Genomic DNA, 20,174 nt, shown 5'->3' on the forward strand with positions numbered 1-20,174 from the left:
AAGAATGCTTTATGTAGCGTTTGTTGAAACATGAGCAAATCAACCTCGTTAACAAAACAAGGGACTTGTCCTTTGGCAATTTCACCTCTGCGGTTGGGCTTGCGTTAACAGTGAAACTCACAGTGCTTGCAGCAGCAGTGGTGGTGTTGAGTGTTTCTTCACATGCAGCAAAGCATTGATGATACGACCAAAGAAAGCAATTTTGGAAACGGGCAAACATTATGCAATTCCTGTATGCAGTAAGGCCCGAAAAGCCTGCACATAGGGATTCTGCCACAAGGGGCTCGTCCGGGATTTGAACCCGGGACCTCTCGCACCCTAAGCGAGAATCATACCCCTAGACCAACGAGCCACAGAAACTAACTTTATTGCCTCTTTTTTTTCTTTTTTTCCTTCATTCGTCAGACTATAATTGAAAGCAAGGAACGCAATCACATTTTATGAATGAAGAGTAAGAAGCCTCTCCCATTTGTGTTGATAGTTGGATCTTTTCCCACAGTGGGAATTTAACCTCCGCACCACAGGTCACATTTCGCCGGCCAAAAGTGTCAAAGGTCAAGGCATTGGTGGTTCAGTGGTAGAATTCTCGCCTGCCACGCGGGAGGCCCGGGTTCGATTCCCGGCCAATGCACGTTGGTTTTCCAACTACTCTTAAGTTGTTTGAAAGAGTGAAGTCGCTCTTGGGCCTTCGCAGTACACTCGAGCTATTAGCTTATCTAAGCAGCATTTTGTCAGGCGGACAGAATTTAGGGGAAAGTCAAGGACCAAAGTTGCTTAGAAAAGGCCAGATATACAGTGGGCCGTGGTCTTTCTTAAGCCATTAACTGCCATTGCTAATGTACTTTTTGAATGACATCATTGGAAGACTTTCATTTCACTCAGCTAAATAAAAAGAAACTTTCTACTTACAAGTCTGATTTTCAATGGCAAATGTGCAAAGTAGCTGCCCTCGCTCAGCAGCAATTTCAGCTCATTCCCCTCTAAAGTTGACTGGGAAGAATGCTCATGCGAATGTGATGGCTGACAAACATCAGTTGTCTCATCCTCAAAATTATTGCATATGAATCTCAGCCTTGCAAAGTGGAACTGATGTGATTCTGTAGTTCCCAAATAGACATACAATTGCAGTAGTCAACCCAGGTCAAACACATTCCATATACAGCTCTTGACCTTCTGCACTCGCAAGGCAACGGTCAGGCTAGCTCCAAGGCTACCCACCCAACTAACCACGGGAGTGGTAATAGGAAGCATACCTTGCTCACATTCTCCCAATTTCTTATCTAGGGGATAATCTGCAGCGGAAGGCCGTTTTTAAGCGATTGAAGAATTTTTTGAGCATTTTATATCCTCCCCACATGGACGTCATCTAGCTTTTTCCTCATCGTGTGTCAGGATGGCCGAGCGGTCGAAGGCGCTGTGTCTAGGTCGCAGTCTCTTCTGGAGGCGTGGGTTCAAATCCCACTCCTGACACAGCTTTGCAAATGAAGACTGCATTATGTAGCGTTTGTCAAAACATGAGCAACGCAACCTCGTTAACAAAACAAGCGAATTGTCCTTTGGTAGTTTCAGCTCTGCTGTTGGGCTTGCGTTAACGCTGCAGCTTACAGCAGTGGTGTTGAGTGTTTCTTCACATGCAGCAAAGCATTGATGACACGACCAAAGAAAGCAATTTTGGAAACGGGCAAACATTATGCAATTCCTGTATGCAGTAAGGCCCTGCAGGACCGAAAAGCCCGCACATAGGGATTATGCTACAAGGGGCTCGTCCGGGATTTGAACCCGGGACCTCTCGCACCCAAAGCGAGAATCATACCCCTAGACCAACGAGCCATATAGCTCCCACTTTTTGTTTGTTTTTTTTTTGGTTTGTTTTTTTAACTTTTATTGTCATTCTTCCATCCTGTAACTAAGTCAAAACAGGGAAACTTGTTTCTACCACAACAAGAAAACTAACAACACGTGCAGGTTTGTAAGGCAGATTTTCTTCTCCCAAGGTCACACCCAACAGAATGGGTGCCTCAGGATTTCTGAGATCCGGTCATCCCCGTTTTTTGACTAGAGGTTTCCCAGACCTTCCGTTAGCTTGACGAGATGGAGGCCAGGCTATGCGTCATTTTTCTTACTGTAACTGGATAAACATTAACTTTCTAGCAGGTACAAAAAACAACTTAGCCTGACATTTTACGCTTGAACAAACTCCAACTAAATGAGTAGCCAATGAAACAGCCATCCCCTTTCACACAGGCCACCATGTCATTTTAACTACCATTGCTAATGTACTTTTTGAATGACATCGCTGGAAGACTTTCATTTCACTCAGCTAAATAAAAAGAAACTTTCTACTTACAAGTCTGATTTTCAATGGCAAATGTGCAAAGTAGCTGCCCTCGCTCAGCAGCAATTTCAGCTCTTTCCCCTCTAACGTTGACTGGGAAGAATGCTCATGCGAATGTGATGGCTGACAAACATCAGTTGTCTCATCCTCAAAATTATTGCAAATGAATCTCAGCCTTGCAAAGTGGAACTGGTGTGATTCTGTAGTTCCCAAATAGACATACAATTGCAGTAGTCAAACCAGGTCAAACACATTCCATATACAGCTCTTGACCTTCTGCACTCGCAAGGCAACGGTCAGGCTAGCTCCAATGCTACCCACACAACTAACCACGGGAGTGGTAATAGGAAGCATACCTTCCTCACATTCTCCCAATTTCTTATCCAAGGGATAATCTTCAGCTGAAGGCCATTTGTAAGCGATTGAAGAATTTTGTGAACATTTAATATCCTCCCCACATGGACGTCATCTAGCCTTTTGCTCGTCGTGTGTCAGGATGGCCGAGCGGTCGAAGGCGCTGTGTCGAGGTCGCAGTCTCCTCTGGAGGCGTGGGTTCAAATCCCGCTCCTGACAAAGCTTTGCAAATGAAAAATGCTTTATGTAGCGTTTGTTGAAACATGAGCAAATCAACCTCGTTAACAAAACAAGGGACTTGTCCTTTGGCAATTTCACCTCTGCTGTTGGGCTTGCGTTAACAGTGAAACTCACAGTGCTTGCAGCAGCAGTGGTGGTGTTGAGTGTTTCGTCACATGCAGCAAAGCATTGATGATACGACCAAAGAAAGCAATTTTGGAAACGGGCAAACATTATGCAATTCCTGTATGCAGTAAGGCCCGAAAAGCCTGCACATAGGGATTCTGCCACAAGGGGCTCGTCCGGGATTTGAACCCGGGACCTCTCGCACCCTAAGCGAGAATCATACCCCTAGACCAACGAGCCAGAGAAACTAACGTTATTGCCTCTTTTTTTTTCTTTTTTTCCTTCATTCTTCAGACTATAATTGAAAGCAAGGAACGCAATCACATTTTATGAATGAAGAGTAAGAAGCCTCTCCCATTCGTGTTGATAGTTGGATCTTTTCCCACAGTGGGAATTTAACCTCCGCACCACAGGTCACATTTAGCCGGCCAAAAGTGTCAAAGGTCAAGGCATTGGTGGTTCAGTGGTAGAATTCTCGCCTGCCACGCGGGAGGCCCGGGTTCGATTCCCGGCCAATGCACGTTGGTTTTCCAACTACTCTTAAGTTGTTTGAAAGAGTGAAGTCGCTCTTGGGCCTTCGCAGTACACTCGAGCTATTAGCTTATCTAAGCAGCATTTTGTCAGGCGGACAGAATTTAGGGGAAAGTCAAGGACCAAAGTTGCTTAGAAAAGCCCAGATATACAGTGGGCTGTGGTCTTTCTTAAGCCATTAACTGCCATTGCTAATGTACTTTTTGAATGACATCATTGGAAGACTTTCATTTCACTCAGCTAAATAAAAAGAAACTTTCTACTTACAAGTCTGATTTTCAATGGCAAATGTGCAAAGTAACTGCCCTCGCTCAGCAGCAATTTCAGCTCATTCCCCTCTAAAGTTGACTGGGAAGAATGCTCATGCGAATGTGATGGCTGACAAACATCAGTTGTCTCATCTTCAAAATTATTGCATATGAATCTCAGCCTTGCAAAGTGGAACTGATGTGATTCTGTAGTTCCCAAATAGACATACAATTGCAGTAGTCAACCCAGGTCAAACACATTCCATATACAGCTCTTGACCTTCTGCACTCGCAAGGCAACGGTCAGGCTAGCTCCAAGGCTACCCACCCAACTAACCACGGGAGTGGTAATAGGAAGCATACCTTGCTCACATTCTCCCAATTTCTTATCTAGGGGATAATCTGCAGCGGAAGGCCGTTTTTAAGCGATTGAAGAATTTTTTGAGCATTTTATATCCTCCCCACATGGACGTCATCTAGCTTTTTCCTCATCGTGTGTCAGGATGGCCGAGTGGTCGAAGGCGCTGTGTCTAGGTCGCAGTCTCCTCTGGAGGCGTGGGTTCAAATCCCACTCCTGACACAGCTTTGCAAATGAAGACTGCATTATGTAGCGTTTGTCAAAACATGAGCAACGCAACCTCGTTAACAAAACAAGCGAATTGTCCTTTGGTAGTTTCAGCTCTGCTGTTGGGCTTGCGTTAACGCTGCAGCTTACAGCAGTGGTGTTGAGTGTTTCTTCACATGCAGCAAAGCATTGATGACACGACCAAAGAAAGCAATTTTGGAAACGGGCAAACATCATGCAATTCCTGTATGCAGTAAGGCCCTGTAGGACCGAAAAGCCCGCACATAGGGATTATGCTACAAGGGGCTCGTCCGGGATTTGAACCCGGGACCTCTCGCACCCAAAGCGAGAATCATACCCCTAGACCAACGAGCCATATAGCTCCCACTTTTTGTTTGTTTTTTTTTTGGTTTGTTTTTTTAACTTTTATTGTCATTCTTCCATCCTGTAACTAAGTCAAAACAGGGAAACTTGTTTCTACCACAACAAGAAAACTAACAACACGTGCAGGTTTGTAAGGCAGATTTTCTTCTCCCAAGGTCACACCCAACAGAATGGGTGCCTCAGGATTTCTGAGATCCGGTCATCCCCGTTTTTTGACTAGAGGTTTCCCAGACCTTCCGTTAGCTTGACGAGATGGAGGCCAGGCTATGCGTCATTTTTCTTACTGTAACTGGATAAACATTAACTTTCTAGCAGGTACAAAAAACAACTTAGCCTGACATTTTACGCTTGAACAAACTCCAACTAAATGAGTAGCCAATGAAACAGCCATCCCCTTTCACACAGGCCACCATGTCATTTTAACTACCATTGCTAATGTACTTTTTGAATGACATCGCTGGAAGACTTTCATTTCACTCAGCTAAATAAAAAGAAACTTTCTACTTACAAGTCTGATTTTCAATGGCAAATGTGCAAAGTAGCTGCCCTCGCTCAGCAGCAATTTCAGCTCTTTCCCCTCTAACGTTGACTGGGAAGAATGCTCATGCGAATGTGATGGCTGACAAACATCAGTTGTCTCATCCTCAAAATTATTGCAAATGAATCTCAGCCTTGCAAAGTGGAACTGGTGTGATTCTGTAGTTCCCAAATAGACATACAATTGCAGTAGTCAAACCAGGTCAAACACATTCCATATACAGCTCTTGACCTTCTGCACTCGCAAGGCAACGGTCAGGCTAGCTCCAATGCTACCCACACAACTAACCACGGGAGTGGTAATAGGAAGCATACCTTCCTCACATTCTCCCAATTTCTTATCCAAGGGATAATCTTCAGCTGAAGGCCATTTGTAAGCGATTGAAGAATTTTGTGAACATTTAATATCCTCCCCACATGGACGTCATCTAGCCTTTTGCTCGTCGTGTGTCAGGATGGCCGAGCGGTCGAAGGCGCTGTGTCGAGGTCGCAGTCTCCTCTGGCGGCGTGGGTTCAAATCCCGCTCCTGACAAAGCTTTGCAAATGAAGAATGCTTTATGTAGCGTTTGTTGAAACATGAGCAAATCAACCTCGTTAACAAAACAAGGGACTTGTCCTTTGGCAATTTCACCTCTGCGGTTGGGCTTGCGTTAACAGTGAAACTCACAGTGCTTGCAGCAGCAGTGGTGGTGTTGAGTGTTTCTTCACATGCAGCAGAGCATTGATGATACGACCAAAGAAAGCAATTTTGGAAACGGGCAAACATTATGCAATTCCTGTATGCAGTAAGGCCCGAAAAGCCTGCACATAGGGATTCTGCCACAAGGGGCTCGTCCGGGATTTGAACCCGGGACCTCTCGCACCCTAAGCGAGAATCATACCCCTAGACCAACGAGCCACAGAAACTAACTTTATTGCCTCTTTTTTTTCTTTTTTTCCTTCATTCGTCAGACTATAATTGAAAGCAAGGAACGCAATCACATTTTATGAATGAAGAGTAAGAAGCCTCTCCCATTTGTGTTGATAGTTGGATCTTTTCCCACAGTGGGAATTTAACCTCCGCACCACAGGTCACATTTCGCCGGCCAAAAGTGTCAAAGGTCAAGGCATTGGTGGTTCAGTGGTAGAATTCTCGCCTGCCACGCGGGAGGCCCGGGTTCGATTCCCGGCCAATGCACGTTGGTTTTCCAACTACTCTTAAGTTGTTTGAAAGAGTGAAGTCGCTCTTGGGCCTTCGCAGTACACTCGAGCTATTAGCTTATCTAAGCAGCATTTTGTCAGGCGGACAGAATTTAGGGGAAAGTCAAGGACCAAAGTTGCTTAGAAAAGGCCAGATATACAGTGGGCCGTGGTCTTTCTTAAGCCATTAACTGCCATTGCTAATGTACTTTTTGAATGACATCATTGGAAGACTTTCATTTCACTCAGCTAAATAAAAACAAACTTTCTACTTACAAGTCTGATTTTCAATGGCAAATGTGCAAAGTAGCTGCCCTCGCTCAGCAGCAATTTCAGCTCATTCCCCTCTAAAGTTGACTGGGAAGAATGCTCATGCGAATGTGATGGCTGACAAACATCAGTTGTCTCATCCTCAAAATTATTGCATATGAATCTCAGCCTTGCAAAGTGGAACTGATGTGATTCTGTAGTTCCCAAATAGACATACAATTGCAGTAGTCAACCCAGGTCAAACACATTCCATATACAGCTCTTGACCTTCTGCACTCGCAAGGCAACGGTCAGGCTAGCTCCAAGGCTACCCACCCAACTAACCACGGGAGTGGTAATAGGAAGCATACCTTGCTCACATTCTCCCAATTTCTTATCTAGGGGATAATCTGCAGCGGAAGGCCGTTTTTAAGCGATTGAAGAATTTTTTGAGCATTTTATATCCTCCCCACATGGACGTCATCTAGCTTTTTCCTCATCGTGTGTCAGGATGGCCGAGCGGTCGAAGGCGCTGTGTCTAGGTCGCAGTCTCCTCTGGAGGCGTGGGTTCAAATCCCACTCCTGACACAGCTTTGCAAATGAAGACTGCATTATGTAGCGTTTGTCAAAACATGAGCAACGCAACCTCGTTAACAAAACAAGGGACTTGTCCTTTGGCAATTTCACCTCTGCTGTTGGGCTTGCGTTAACAGTGAAACTCACAGTGCTTGCAGCAGCAGTTGTGGTGTTGAGTGTTTCTTCACATGCAGCAAAGCATTGATGATACGACCAAAGAAAGCAATTTTGGAAACGGGCAAACATTATACAATTCCTGTATGCAGTAAGGCCCGAAAAGCCTGCACATAGGGATTCTGCCACAAGGGGCTCGTCCGGGATTTGAACCCGGGACCTCTCACACCCTAAGCAAGAATCATACCCCTAGACGAACGAGCCACAGAAACTAACGTTATTGCCTCTTTTTGTTCTTTTTTTCCTTCATTCTTCAGACTATAATTGAAAGCAAGGAACGCAATCACATTTTATGAATGAAGAGTAAGAAGCCTCTCCCATTCGTGTTGATAGTTGGATCTTTTCCCACAGTGGGAATTTTAACCCCCGCACCACAGGTCACATTTCGCCGGCCAAACATCTCAACGGTCAAGGCATTGGTGGTTCAGTGGTAGAATTCTCGCCTGCCACGCGGGAGGTCCGGGTTCGATTCCCGGCCAATGCACGTTGGTTTTCCAACTACTCTTAAATTGTGAGAAAGAGTGAAATCGCTCTTGGGCCTTCGCAGTACACTCGAGCTATTAGCTTATCTAAGCAGCACTTTGTCAGGCTGACAGAATTTGGGGGAAAGTCAAGGACCAAAGTTGCTTAGAAAAGGCCAGATATACAGTGGGCTGTGGTCTTTCTTAAGCCTGTAAAGATAACTGTAGGCCGAGCCTGTAGCTGGTGCCCAGCCGTGCAATAGCCAGCCAGCAATAACTTATTTCTTCCACACAAGCCAAACATTGGCTCAGAGCAAATGATGACAAAAAATGAAATTCAGTTATTTGCACATTCATGTATGTACAAACAATACAGCAGGGAACTCGGGACACAACCTAAGCGGGTTCTTGTGTTGAGGATGAGAGAGGTGGAATTGCATCTACTCACCCTAACCACCTGAGGTCTGCCAGTCAGAAAGTCAAGTACCCAGTTGCACAGCCAGGTGTTCAGGTCAAGTTCCCTGAGCTTGCTGACCATTCTGGGGGGCATTATGGTACTGAAGGCTTAACTGTAGTCTGAACAGCATTCTCACATAGTTCCACCCCACGTTGTCCAGGTTGGATAGGGTTGTGTGCTGTCAATTTGTTGACCTTTAATTCTTTTACATTCTTCAAAATCTGCTCGGTGGTAGACTTCTCAACTCCCAGTCATGACAAGGCTTTGGGAATGGAAGACGCTTCACAAAGATTTTGTTGCAGTGGTGCCGAGTATTTATTCACATGAGGCACAATGTTATCAGAGATAGCAATTTTGGAAAAAGGGAAACATTAAATAACTACTGTATACAGCAAGCCCCCGCCAGACCTTAGAGCCGGCATATCTGAAATGAGTCACACAGGGCTCGTCCGGGATTTGAACCCGGGACCTCTCGCACCCGAAGCGAGAATCATACCCCTAGACCAACGAGCCATATAGCTCCCACTTTTTGTTTGTTTTTTTTTTGTTTTTTTTTAAAACTTTTATTGTCATTCTTCCATCCAGTAACTAAGTCAAAACAGGGAAACTTATTTCTACCACAACAAGAAAACTAACAACACGTGCAGGTTTGTAAGGCAGATTTTCTTCTCCCAAAGTCACACCCAACTGAATGGGTGCCTCAGGATTTCTGAGATCCGGTCATCCCCGTTTTTTGACTAGAGGTTTCCCAGACCTTCTGTGAGTTTGACGAGATGGAGGTCAGGCTATGCGTCATTTTTCTTACTGTAACTGGATAAACATTAACTTTCTAGCAGGTACAAAAAAGAACTTAGCCTGACATTTTACGCTTGAACAAACTCCAACTAAATGAGTAGCCAATGAAACAGCCATCCCCTTTCACACAGGCCACCATGTCATTTTAACTGCCATTGCTAATGTACTTTTTGAATGACATCACTGGAAGACTTTCATTTCACTCAGCTAAATAAAAAGAAACTTTCTACTTACAAGTCTGATTTTCAATGGCAAATGTGCAAAGTAGCTGCCCTCGCTCAGCAGCAATTTCAGCTCTTTCCCCTCTAAATTCGACTGGGAAGAATGCTCATGCGAATGTGATGGCTGACAAACATCAGTTGTCTCATCCTCAAAATTATTGCAAATGAATGTCAGCCTTGCAAAGTGGAACTGATGTGATTCTGTAGTTCCCAAATAGACATACAATTGCAGTAGTCAACCCAGGTCAAACACATTCCATATACAGCTCTTGACCTTCTGCACTCGCAAGGCAACGGTCAGGCTAGCTCCAATGCTACCCACACAACTAACCACGGGAGTGGTAATAGGAAGCATACCTTCCTCAAATTCTCCCAATTTCTTATCTAGGGGATAATCTGCAGCTGAAGGCCATTTGTAAGCGATTGAAGAATTTTGTGAACATTTAATATCCTCCCCACATGGACGTCATCTAGCTTTTTGCTCGTTGTGTGTCAGGATGGCCGAGCGGTGGAAGGCGCTGTGTCCAGGTCGCAGTCTCCTCTGGGGACGTGGGTTCAAATCCCACTCCTGACAAAGCTTTGCAAATGAAGAATGCTTTATGTAGCGTTTGTTGAAACATGAGCAAATCAACCTCGTTAAAAAAACAAGGGACTTGTCCTTTGGCAATTTGACCTCTGCTGTTGGGCTTGCGTTAACGCTGCAACTCACAGCGCTTACAGCAGTGGTGTTGAGTGTTTCTTCACATGCAGCAAAGCATTGATGACACGACCAAAGAAAGCAATTTTGGAAACGGGCAAACATTATGCAATTCCTGTATGCAGTAAGGCCCTGCAGGACCAAAAAGCCTGCACATAGGGATTACGCCACAAGGGGCTCGTCCGGGATTTGAATCCGGGACCTCTCGCACCCTAAGCGAGAATCATACCGCTAGACCAACGAGCCACAGAAACAAGCTTTATTGCCTCTTTTTTCTTTTTTTCCTTCATTCCTCAGACTATAATTGAAAGCAAGGAACGCAATCACATTTTATGAATGAAGAGTAAGAAGCCTCTCCCATTCGTGTTGATAGTTGGATCTTTTCCCACAGTGGGAATTTTAACCTCCGCACCACAGGTCACATTTCGCCGGCCAAAAGTGTCAAAGGTCAAGGCATTGGTGGTTCAGTGGTAGAATTCTCGCCTGCCACGCGGGAGGCCCGGGTTCGATTCCCGGCCAACGCACGTTGGTTTTCCAACTACTCTTAAGTTGTTTGAAAGCGTGACATCGCTCTTGGGCCTTCGCAGTACACTCGAGCTATTAGCTTATCTAAGCAGCACTTTGTCAGGCTGACAGAATTTGGGGGAAAGTCAAGGACACAATTTGCTTAGAAAGTGCTAGATATACAGTGGGCTGTGGTCTTTCTTAAGCCTGTAAAGATAACTGTAGGCCGAGCCTGTAGCTGGTGCCCAGCCGTGCAATAGCCAGCCAGCAACAACTTATTTCTTCCACGCAAGCCAAATTTTGGCTCAGAGCAAATGACAATGACAAAAAACCAAATTCAGTTATTTGCACATTCATGTATGTACAAACAATACAGCAGGGAACTCAGAACACAACCTAAGGGGGTTCTTGTGTTGAGGATGAGAGAGGTGGAGTTTTGTCTATTCACCCTAACCCCCTGAGGTCTGCCAGTCAGAAAGTCAAGTACCCAGTTGCACAGCCAGGTGATCAGGTCAAGTTCCCTGACCATGCTGGAGGGTATTATGGTACTGAAGGCTGAACTGTGGTCAATGAACAGCATTCTCACATAGAAAATTTTTTTTTCAAAGACTCTAGCTATGGACCGATTCCACGAGAAGGAAACTCAAATGTACTTTTACAAAAACAAACTGAAAACCTTCGTGGGATGGCCGTTCGATGAAGGCTGTTGTTGTACTCAAGAGAACATGGCCAAAGCCGGTTTCACCACACCGCGTAAGACAACAGGCTTCCAACTGCCAACTGCTTCTTCTGCCTCAAGGAACTGGAAGGCTGGGAACCAGAAGATGATCCGATAATTGAACACAAGTCTCACTCCTCCGTCTGCCACTTCATCATGCTGAAGAAGAAAGTGGAGAACCTGACCGTGGAGGAATTCCTTAAACTGCATAAAGAGAAACATAAGTTTATGATGAGTAAACAATGTGAGGATGCCATCGGTACGTATGTGGATGCGGCCGAATTGAGGAGGGCAGAAATCGTGAAGACGATCTGTAGTGTATGGAGATACACACGAAAGCAAATGTTTTTATTTGCAGTAATATGTATTTTATGTTTGACCTCTGACCCTCGATGTCTATTACATCAAGCATCGGCTCTGAGCCCTTTCTTGTTTGCAATGGTGATTGACAGGTTGGCGGACAAAATCAGGCAGGAGTCTACATGGACGATGATGTTCGCGGATGACATTGTGATCTGTTGCGAGAGTAGGGTGCAGGTTGAAGAGAGCCTGGAGAGGTGGAGGTATGCACTGGAGAGAAGAGGAAATGAAAGTCAGTAGGAGCAAGACGGAATACCTATGCGTGAATGAGAGGGAGGACAGTGGAATGGTCAGGATGCAAGGAGTTGAGGTGACAAAGGCATATGAGTTTAAATACTTGGGGTCAATTGTCCAAAGTAACGGGGAGTGCAGGAGTGAGGTGAAGAAGAGAGTGCAGGCAGGGTGGAGTGGGTGGAGAAGAGTTTCAGGAGTGATTTGCGACAGAAGGGTACCAGCAAGAGTTAAAGGGAAGGTTTACAAGATGGTTGTGAGACAAGCTATGTTATATGGTTTGGAGACCCTGGCACTGACGAGGAGGCGGAGCTGGAGGTGGCAGATGCTAAAATTTTCATTGGGAGTGACGAAGAAGGACAGGATTAGGATTTATTGTATTAGAGGGACCGCTCAAGTTGGGCGATTTGGAGACAAAGCGAGAGAGGCAAGATTGAGATGGCTTTGACATGTGTGGAGGAGAGATGCTGGGTATATTGGGAGAAGGATGCTGAATATGGAGCTGCCAGGGAAGAGGAAAAGAGGAAGGCCAAAGAGGAGGTTTAGGGATGCGGTGAGGGAGGACATGCAGGTGGCTGGTGTGACAAAGGAAGATGCAGAGGACAGGAAGAAATGGAAACGGATGATCCGCTGTGGTGACCCTTAACGGGAACAGCCCATAGCAGTAGTAGAGGTGTTAAGTCTATCCTTTTGCGCCAGGATGGCCGAGCAGTCCAAGGCGCCGTGTGGAGGTCACAATCTCCTCTGGATGCATGGGTTCGAATCCCACTCCTGACAAGGCTTTGCAAATGAAGAATCCTTTGTGTAGCGTTTATTGAGAGACAAGCAATTGAACAACACAACCTTGCTAAAAAACGATGGATTTGTACTGTGGCAATAATCAGCTGTGCTGCTTGGCTTGTGTTAATGCTGAAACGCGGAGAGCTTGTAGCAGTGGTGTTGAATATTTCTTCACGCACAGCACTGATGACATGATCAGAGAAAGCATTGTTGGAAACGGGCAAAGATTACGCAATTCCTGTATGCAGTAAGGCCCTGCAGGACCGAAAAGCCGGCTTATAAGGATTCAGTCACACCGGGCTCGTCCGGGATTTGAACCCGGGACCTCTCGCACCCGAAGCGAGAATCATACCTCTAGACCAACGAGCCACAGAAAGAAAAACTTTTGATTTTTCTTTTCTTTTTTTTCATTCTTCAGAGATTTGAAAGCAAGGAAAGCAATCATACATTTCATCAATGAAGAGTAAGAAGCCTTCCACATTCGTGTTGATAGTTGGACCCTTTTCCACAGCGGGAATTTTAACCCCCCGGCCTACAAGTCACATGGCGGGGGCCAAAATTCCGGAACGTTGAAGCATTGGTGCTTCAGATGTGGGATTCTTATCTGTCACGCGGGAGACCCGGGTTTGATTCCCGGACAGTGCAGTGTTTTTCCAACTACTGTTAAGTTGTTTGAAAAAGTGAAACCACTCTTGGCTTTCGCCGGACACTCGGGTTGTTACCTTGTCTAAGTAGAGCTCATCATTTTGTCAAGCTGACAGAATTTGGGAAGAAGTCAAGCACAAAAGTTGCTTAAAAAATGGCAGCGATATAGTGGGGCCAAGCCTGTAGCTGGCACCCAACCGTGCAGTAGCCAACCAACACAAACATATTTGTTCCACACAAGCCAAACTTTGGCTCAAAGCAGATGATAATGGCAAAAACGAAATACAAAGCATTTGCACCGAATATTTCCATTTTAACAAAAAAAAAAATGAAAGCAAGCAACAAATTCTGAGGTTTGATCATCCCTGTTTTTTGATGAGAATTTTCACAGACCCTCTGTCAGCTTTACAATCAGGAATCAGGAACAATTTATTGTCATTTCTATCATGTACTTGTGTACACAAAAGAAACGAAATTTTGCTTCACCCAGCACCACAATAGTGCAACACAAAAGATGAAAACACATATCCAAAATTTCCAAAAGTGACACCACCAAACGCATACAAAAACAAAGAGAACAAAGCAACAAAACAAAAAAAACACAGTTAACAGCACGCGCAACACAGACCAAAAATTGCACTATTCAGAGAACTAAAGCCAGCCAGGATGACTGTCGGAACTGCCGGTCTGCATGGGCTAACGGTTAGCTAAGCCTGCCCCGTTTCCGCGCCCTGTCAGATCGCCCTCGGTGCTTCCTCTTCGGGTGCAGCTTCAGGCAGGGCCGTGGTCCTTGGGCTCACCAGATGCAGCAGACCTCACGCTTGCTCTCCCAGACAGACACCTTCGACACACCTCCCCCATTCCTTCATACAACGACACAAACGCAGACGCAAACAAAAACACTGCACAATCGACGCCAGGCGAGACCGCCGCCAGACCGCCTCGGCATTTCCTCTCGGGCACAGCTCCGAGCAGGGCCGTGGTCCCTTGGCCCACTAGACGCAGCAGACCAACCTCTCTCAACCAATCCAACGCCAGCTCTTCCAGCCATTAAACGACAAGAAAAAAAATTTGAAGATCAAAATAAAAACTTCACACGACGACACAAACATAGACATGGACAAAGACACTGCATGGTCGGTACTGGGTGAGGCCTCTCGTGCTGAGAGTGAGAGAGGTTGAGGTGTAGCTACACACCTTAACCAGCTGGGGTCTTCCAGTCAGAAAGTCAAGGAGCCAGTTGCACAGGGAGGTGTTCAGGCCAAGTTGCCTGAACTTGCTGACCATTCTTGGGGGGGGGCACTATGGTGCTGTAGGCTGAACTGTAGTCAATGAACAGCATTCTCACAGTTGCCCCATGTCAAGGTGGGATAGGGTGGTGTGCTGTTGTTGCCTTTTAATTTTTTTACATTCTTCAAAATCTTTTCGGTTGTTCAGGGGTATAATTCTTGCCTCCCACTCCTGACAAAGCTTTACGAATGAAAGATGCTTCACAAACAGAACTTGTGGCTGCAGTGTTGAGTATTTTTTCACATGAAGCACATTTTTGATCACGAGAGAAAGTATTTTTGGAAACAATCAAACGTTACATAACTCCTGCATGCAGCAAGACCCCGCTTGATCTTAGAGCCAGCATATTAAAACTGTGTCAGATGGGGCTCGTCCGGGATTTGAACCCGGGACCTCTCGCACCCGAAGCGAGAATCATGCCCCTAGACCAACGAGCCACAGGATAGCACTAGTTTATCTTTATTGTCATTCTTTCATTTTTCCATACTAACTAAGACAAACAAGGAAACTTGTTTTTACCCCAACAGAAGAACTAACCAGAGGTTTTGTGTCCGAAGGCAGATTTCTTTTCCGAAGTCACAGCCAACTGAATGGCTGCCTCACGATTTCTGAGATCCGGTCATCCCAGTTCTTTGGCAAGAGTTTTCCCAGACCCTCTGGGCTATGCATGATTATTCTGACCGTAATTGGATAAAAATTAACACTGTAGCAGGCACAAAACACAACTTGGACTGAGATTGTATGCGTGAACAAAAGCCAACTAAATGAGTAGCCACTGAAACAGTCATCCCTTTTCACACAGACTACCATGCCAATCATTGCCAATGCACATTCTGAATGATATCATCGGAAGACTTTCATCTGACTCAGCTAGCTAAAAAAGCAACTTTCTACTTAATGATAATAATAAATCAAACTTATATAGCACTTTTCTAATACTCAAAGCCGCTTTACAATAAACGGCGGTGAAACAAGACAACAGATAAACATAGCACAGACATACAGGGGTGGATGGGAAGGGGGGCTACGAGAGAGAGAAGCGGCAGCCGCACATGACGCCAGCAGTACTCTCCCACTAAACACATACAAAAGGGCAAGAAAAACAAAAAACAACGGCACTGTAGACATTGATTTTCTGTAGGGGTTTACTCCCATAGCCTATATTCCTCTCTCGAGGTATCCACTAAGCCAGTGGTTCTCAATCTTTTTGGGGTCCTGGACCCCCTGCGTATTTTTGATCTACCCTGAGGACCCCTCCACCTGATCTTGGGGGAGGGGGGTTGCAATTTGCAGAAACAGTAGAAACTGCATTTTAAATTGCATTATAGCATTTATTCACTCTTTGGGGCAAAAATAAGAGCTTTCAGTTGTAACTTAGATATATGTAACAAAACAGAATTCTTATGCAGTAACTTTCAGATATATGTAACAAAACAGAATATGTATTCAGTAACTTTCAGATATATGTAACAAAACAGAATATGTATTCAGTAACTTTCAGATATATGTAACAACAGAATTCTTATGCAGTAACTTTTAACAATGCAAACGGGAGCGAGATCTCTTATTAAAATACAATAAATTACACTTGTGAAACAGATGTAATTAGAGAAAAAAGCCCCGTTACCCTTTATAGTTTAGGTAGATAAAGGTCTCAGTCACATCTGAGTAAAATAATCCTATTTCTATAAATGTCATGGGATCTTTTTTTTAAAGATATTTTATTTTCACGGACCCCTTGCAATTACACCACGGACCACTAGGGGTCCGCGGACCCCCGGTTGAGAAACACTGCACTAGGCAGTGGCACTATTTAACCCATAGCTGGGGGCTGGTTCGTGGGCATCAGGGAATAGCCACACACCGGTGGGCTGGCGTAATGCATGTCTAATAAGCTAGTTAGGATGACAGCAGCTAAGTTAGCTAATCATATTGTATCTTTTTATTGTTTTGCCTTCGAAGTTAACCCATTTACTTTAAACTGAATCGCGTTAAATGTCACGTCAGTAAATTCTCCGCATCGAATGAATGACGCACCATTTTACCTCAGAGAATACAGTCACAGTTAAAGGGTGCTGCTGGGCCTGACACGACGCTAGTAGCGTTAACTTACTGTATTGAACTGTGATGTGATGCTGCGTTCGATTATAACTCGGAGGTCGGAAATTCCTAGTTCCCCCTGGGAAAAATCAAATAAAACGGCACGTGAGCTCGGAGTTCCCAGTCGCGAACTCGGGTTGCTTTTCTCAACCCCCAGTTCACCACACGGAATTTTATGACGTCACATCAACATGGCTGCCCACAGTTGTTTTTTTTTTGGCTGCCCACAGTGTCAATGATAAAATAATATCAATCTTTAAATCAAATCAATTTTATTTGTACAGCCCAATATCACAAATTTGCCTCAGTGGGCTTAACAGCAACACAACATCCTGTCCTTAGACCCTCTCATCGAATAAGGAACAACTCCCTAAAAAAAAAACCCTTAACAGGGAGAAAAAATAGGAAGAAACCTCAGGGAGGAGGGATCTCTCTCCCAGCAGAGGAGCTCTATCGCTGTGATCTATTGAAAGTCCCTCTATCCAAGATCTTGTCGGGCTTGCGCCAGGCAGGCACATACCACCCCGGGCGTCCCAGCAATCCGCTTTTCCATCGGGTTACCAAGGGCGGGGAGAGACACTTGGTGGCGGTGGTGGGGGGGGGGGAGACAAAGGGAGAGTTTGGGGTACCAGGGGCGCGTGGAGCCTGGCCGGCGGGTCTCCCGGGGTATGTTGAGGTTGGTGAGGGGGTGCTTAAGGGTGGGTGCCCGTGTTCGGCTAGTAAATGGGTCCCGGAGGTCCTCCCCGGGCTTAGGGGCGGGTGCCTGTGTTCGGCTGGTGCATGGTCCCTGGATAATTGATAGGTATATCCCAGACAGCATCCGGATGTGGACCACTTCCGGCAACGATGTGGCACTGATGGCCTTCTTCTGACCCTGACAAAATGGATGTGAGCCTGAAGTTGCCCACATGTGTAATAGCAAATATGACCCAATTATGCCAAATCAAATGTGGGCCACCTTTGGCAAAGATGCGGTGCTCTCGGCAACATGTAATCTGGATGTGACCCTGAAGTGGCCCGTGTGGTAAATGGTGAATATGGTCCAAATATCACGAAACAAATAAGGGCCAACTTTGGAAAATATGTGGCACGTGTGCCATTGCTATGGCTTGGTTCTGGCCCAGATCTGGCAAACGGGAGCGGACCGCCCAAGTGCCGTCATTCCACGCGGCATGTGGGCCGGATGAAAGTGTCGGGTGTGGGACGGGTCCGGGCCACAGCAATTCTCCTATCTGGGAGCCTAATTCTGAACATTTAACTATACTGTAACGTGCATGGATAAGTAAACACGTTATTCCCTAGCTAACGGGTCGGACCCTTTGGTCGACTCGTTGTCGCTTGCGAAAGGGGAAACGCGGGTTCGCGTCCCGGCTGTGGCGGTTCCCGGGCTGCCCCTCTAATTCGCTACAATATTTCCTAAATCGTTATAATAGGCAATAGAAGGGAGATATCTTGTCATTTTCGTATTGCTTGTTCGACACGGTCGTCATTGACGAGTTAAAGCGTTAAATTAGCTCGACGCCGCCCGTTTTACCTGTTCCGGTTTGCTCCGGTCTGAAGCGGTCTACTTACCTGGGACGGTTAGCTCGCTTCTTGCTCGCCTCCCCAGAAAGACTTTTCGATCACCTCCTGTGGAGAAAAACAGCTTAAATAGGTCGGCGTTTTTTGTTAAATGACACGACTTGATGTGCAGGCGGGATGAGGTTTAAAAGTTGAGAAGACGAAACGGCGTTACATTCTGTACGGCTGAGTTTTAAACACACCTCCAAGCGCACGTCTTCCTTCCGGTTCCCGACGCGCTCATTTCCGGCAGCGGGTTCTGCACTGAGCCTGCCTGAAATAAAGGCGTTTTGTTTGCTCATACCGTCCATTAAAATTAGAGTGAACTTTTGCGTTGTTTTAGCCTTTGCTATTGTTACCTTTCCTGTCTCCATCTTCTGACTACCTTCGCCGGAAGTTACAGGGGAACCGAATTTATTTGGGATCCAGGGCCGAAGTTCGCTGGCGCTGCCCGTCACTGCCTGGTGCCACCGTAAGCGGTTATTTTGTTGCCCGGTGAGGGATTCGATACGGGGTGTACTGCACCACAAGGCGACGTCACTAACCGCTCGGCTAAAGGGTCAAACCCGTTAGCTAGGGGGCTAACGTGTCTTATTAGTAGCTTACAGTCGTCACCCTCTCCCGGAAGCGCACCTTCGCGCTTTGTTATTCCCGCGCTCCGAAGAGACTTCTGAGGATCTGCACACTTCCGGATCCCGCCGCTGCCACCAACGTAACCGGTTGTTTTCTTGCCCGGTGCGGGATTCGATACGGGGTGTACTGCACCACAACGCGACGTCGCTAACCGCTCGGCTAAAGAGTCGGACCCGTTAGCTAGGGGCTAACGTGTCTCATTAGTAGTTTACACTAGCTAGCTAAACTCCGGAGCACAACCCAACACGGTTCAATAGTTCACTTCGTCTGAAAATGGCGAGGACGCCGTCTTCTCTCTGGAAACACGTTTAATCCTTCTTCACAGCTGCACAAAACGTTGACATAGCTCCGACATATCGCAGTTCTTAGTCATAATATTTCCTTTCACTTGCGCGGAGCTCCCAATACCATTCGCGCCACACAACAACAACAACCACTTCCTCATTCCCCCCTCCCCACCAACCAATCAGAGTCCGACCCCAGATCTCGCTCTTAAAGCGGTACACCCTTATTTACCAACACTATGTTTGTCTAGTGGCGGCTACGCTGTGTCCATGGCAACGTTGGCGTCGCAACGTCACATGCCTGCTATTGTCATTAATCACCGGTAGGGGGAGTGCTGAGACGGCCTATAAATCCAACAATGTGATACAATCAAGTCAATTTTATTTGTATAGCTCAATATCACAAATGAATTAAAGATGAACGCATATTAAATCCTAAATACAGTTTAGCTCCCCCCGTTATCCGAACCGAGCCGAGCCTATCCCAGCAGCCACTGGGCGGCAGGCGGGGAGACACCCTGGACAGGCTGCCAGATCCTCACACAGGGCCTACATATACACACAATTCATACCTAGGGGCAATTTGGTATGGCCGATTCACTTGACCTACATGTCTTTGGACTGTGGGAGGAAACCGGAGCACACCCACGCAGACAACATGCAAACTCCATACAGAGAACGACCCCCAAGATTGGACTACCCCGGGGCTCGAACCCAGGACCCTCTTGCTGTGAAGTGACTGCGCTAACCACTGCACCACCATGCCGCCCTAGCTTCTTTTTTCTAGTCTATCTAGTCTTGAGACCCTGTTGTGTAGAGGGGCCCTGCGTCAAAATCTAGTCTTAAGGCGCCATATCATTTCAGTTTCTATTGTGCTTAAACAGTGTATATACCACCAACACATTGGTAACTGCAAACCAACCTGCATTGGGCCACTGGTGGGTTTCTGGGGTCCTAGGCA

At 46.0% G+C, this 20,174-nt stretch overlaps 20 non-coding genes across 20 annotated transcripts; 11 read left to right on the forward strand and 9 right to left on the reverse strand.

The window, feature by feature from the left end:
• Positions 1 to 280: 280 nt before the first annotated feature.
• On the reverse strand, positions 281 to 352 carry trnap-agg (transfer RNA proline (anticodon AGG)). Its single transcript has one exon. It is a non-coding gene; the product is annotated as a tRNA-Pro (tRNA).
• A 208-nt stretch (positions 353 to 560) lies between these two features.
• On the forward strand, positions 561 to 631 carry trnag-gcc (transfer RNA glycine (anticodon GCC)). Its single transcript has one exon. It is a non-coding gene; the product is annotated as a tRNA-Gly (tRNA).
• A 756-nt stretch (positions 632 to 1,387) lies between these two features.
• trnal-uag (transfer RNA leucine (anticodon UAG)) lies at positions 1,388 to 1,470 on the forward strand. Its single transcript has one exon. It is a non-coding gene; the product is annotated as a tRNA-Leu (tRNA).
• Positions 1,471 to 1,758: 288 nt separating this feature from the next.
• On the reverse strand, positions 1,759 to 1,830 carry trnap-ugg (transfer RNA proline (anticodon UGG)). The gene has a single exon. It is a non-coding gene; the product is annotated as a tRNA-Pro (tRNA).
• A 995-nt stretch (positions 1,831 to 2,825) lies between these two features.
• On the forward strand, positions 2,826 to 2,908 carry trnal-gag (transfer RNA leucine (anticodon GAG)). The gene has a single exon. It is a non-coding gene; the product is annotated as a tRNA-Leu (tRNA).
• Positions 2,909 to 3,202: 294 nt separating this feature from the next.
• On the reverse strand, positions 3,203 to 3,274 carry trnap-agg (transfer RNA proline (anticodon AGG)). Its single transcript has one exon. It is a non-coding gene; the product is annotated as a tRNA-Pro (tRNA).
• Positions 3,275 to 3,483: 209 nt separating this feature from the next.
• trnag-gcc (transfer RNA glycine (anticodon GCC)) lies at positions 3,484 to 3,554 on the forward strand. The gene has a single exon. It is a non-coding gene; the product is annotated as a tRNA-Gly (tRNA).
• A 756-nt stretch (positions 3,555 to 4,310) lies between these two features.
• Positions 4,311 to 4,393, forward strand: trnal-uag (transfer RNA leucine (anticodon UAG)). The gene has a single exon. It is a non-coding gene; the product is annotated as a tRNA-Leu (tRNA).
• A 288-nt stretch (positions 4,394 to 4,681) lies between these two features.
• Positions 4,682 to 4,753, reverse strand: trnap-ugg (transfer RNA proline (anticodon UGG)). The gene has a single exon. It is a non-coding gene; the product is annotated as a tRNA-Pro (tRNA).
• A 995-nt stretch (positions 4,754 to 5,748) lies between these two features.
• Positions 5,749 to 5,831, forward strand: trnal-gag (transfer RNA leucine (anticodon GAG)). The gene has a single exon. It is a non-coding gene; the product is annotated as a tRNA-Leu (tRNA).
• A 294-nt stretch (positions 5,832 to 6,125) lies between these two features.
• On the reverse strand, positions 6,126 to 6,197 carry trnap-agg (transfer RNA proline (anticodon AGG)). The gene has a single exon. It is a non-coding gene; the product is annotated as a tRNA-Pro (tRNA).
• A 208-nt stretch (positions 6,198 to 6,405) lies between these two features.
• trnag-gcc (transfer RNA glycine (anticodon GCC)) lies at positions 6,406 to 6,476 on the forward strand. Its single transcript has one exon. It is a non-coding gene; the product is annotated as a tRNA-Gly (tRNA).
• Positions 6,477 to 7,232: 756 nt separating this feature from the next.
• trnal-uag (transfer RNA leucine (anticodon UAG)) lies at positions 7,233 to 7,315 on the forward strand. Its single transcript has one exon. It is a non-coding gene; the product is annotated as a tRNA-Leu (tRNA).
• Positions 7,316 to 7,890: 575 nt separating this feature from the next.
• On the forward strand, positions 7,891 to 7,961 carry trnag-gcc (transfer RNA glycine (anticodon GCC)). Its single transcript has one exon. It is a non-coding gene; the product is annotated as a tRNA-Gly (tRNA).
• Positions 7,962 to 8,836: 875 nt separating this feature from the next.
• trnap-cgg (transfer RNA proline (anticodon CGG)) lies at positions 8,837 to 8,908 on the reverse strand. The gene has a single exon. It is a non-coding gene; the product is annotated as a tRNA-Pro (tRNA).
• Positions 8,909 to 9,902: 994 nt separating this feature from the next.
• On the forward strand, positions 9,903 to 9,985 carry trnal-cag (transfer RNA leucine (anticodon CAG)). The gene has a single exon. It is a non-coding gene; the product is annotated as a tRNA-Leu (tRNA).
• Positions 9,986 to 10,282: 297 nt separating this feature from the next.
• trnap-agg (transfer RNA proline (anticodon AGG)) lies at positions 10,283 to 10,354 on the reverse strand. Its single transcript has one exon. It is a non-coding gene; the product is annotated as a tRNA-Pro (tRNA).
• Positions 10,355 to 10,561: 207 nt separating this feature from the next.
• Positions 10,562 to 10,632, forward strand: trnag-gcc (transfer RNA glycine (anticodon GCC)). The gene has a single exon. It is a non-coding gene; the product is annotated as a tRNA-Gly (tRNA).
• A 2,366-nt stretch (positions 10,633 to 12,998) lies between these two features.
• trnap-cgg (transfer RNA proline (anticodon CGG)) lies at positions 12,999 to 13,070 on the reverse strand. The gene has a single exon. It is a non-coding gene; the product is annotated as a tRNA-Pro (tRNA).
• Positions 13,071 to 15,001: 1,931 nt separating this feature from the next.
• trnap-cgg (transfer RNA proline (anticodon CGG)) lies at positions 15,002 to 15,073 on the reverse strand. The gene has a single exon. It is a non-coding gene; the product is annotated as a tRNA-Pro (tRNA).
• Positions 15,074 to 20,174: the final 5,101 nt, after the last annotated feature.

This window comes from Lampris incognitus, chromosome 6, assembly GCF_029633865.1.
Source record: "Lampris incognitus isolate fLamInc1 chromosome 6, fLamInc1.hap2, whole genome shotgun sequence".
NCBI lineage: Eukaryota > Metazoa > Chordata > Actinopteri > Lampriformes > Lampridae > Lampris > Lampris incognitus.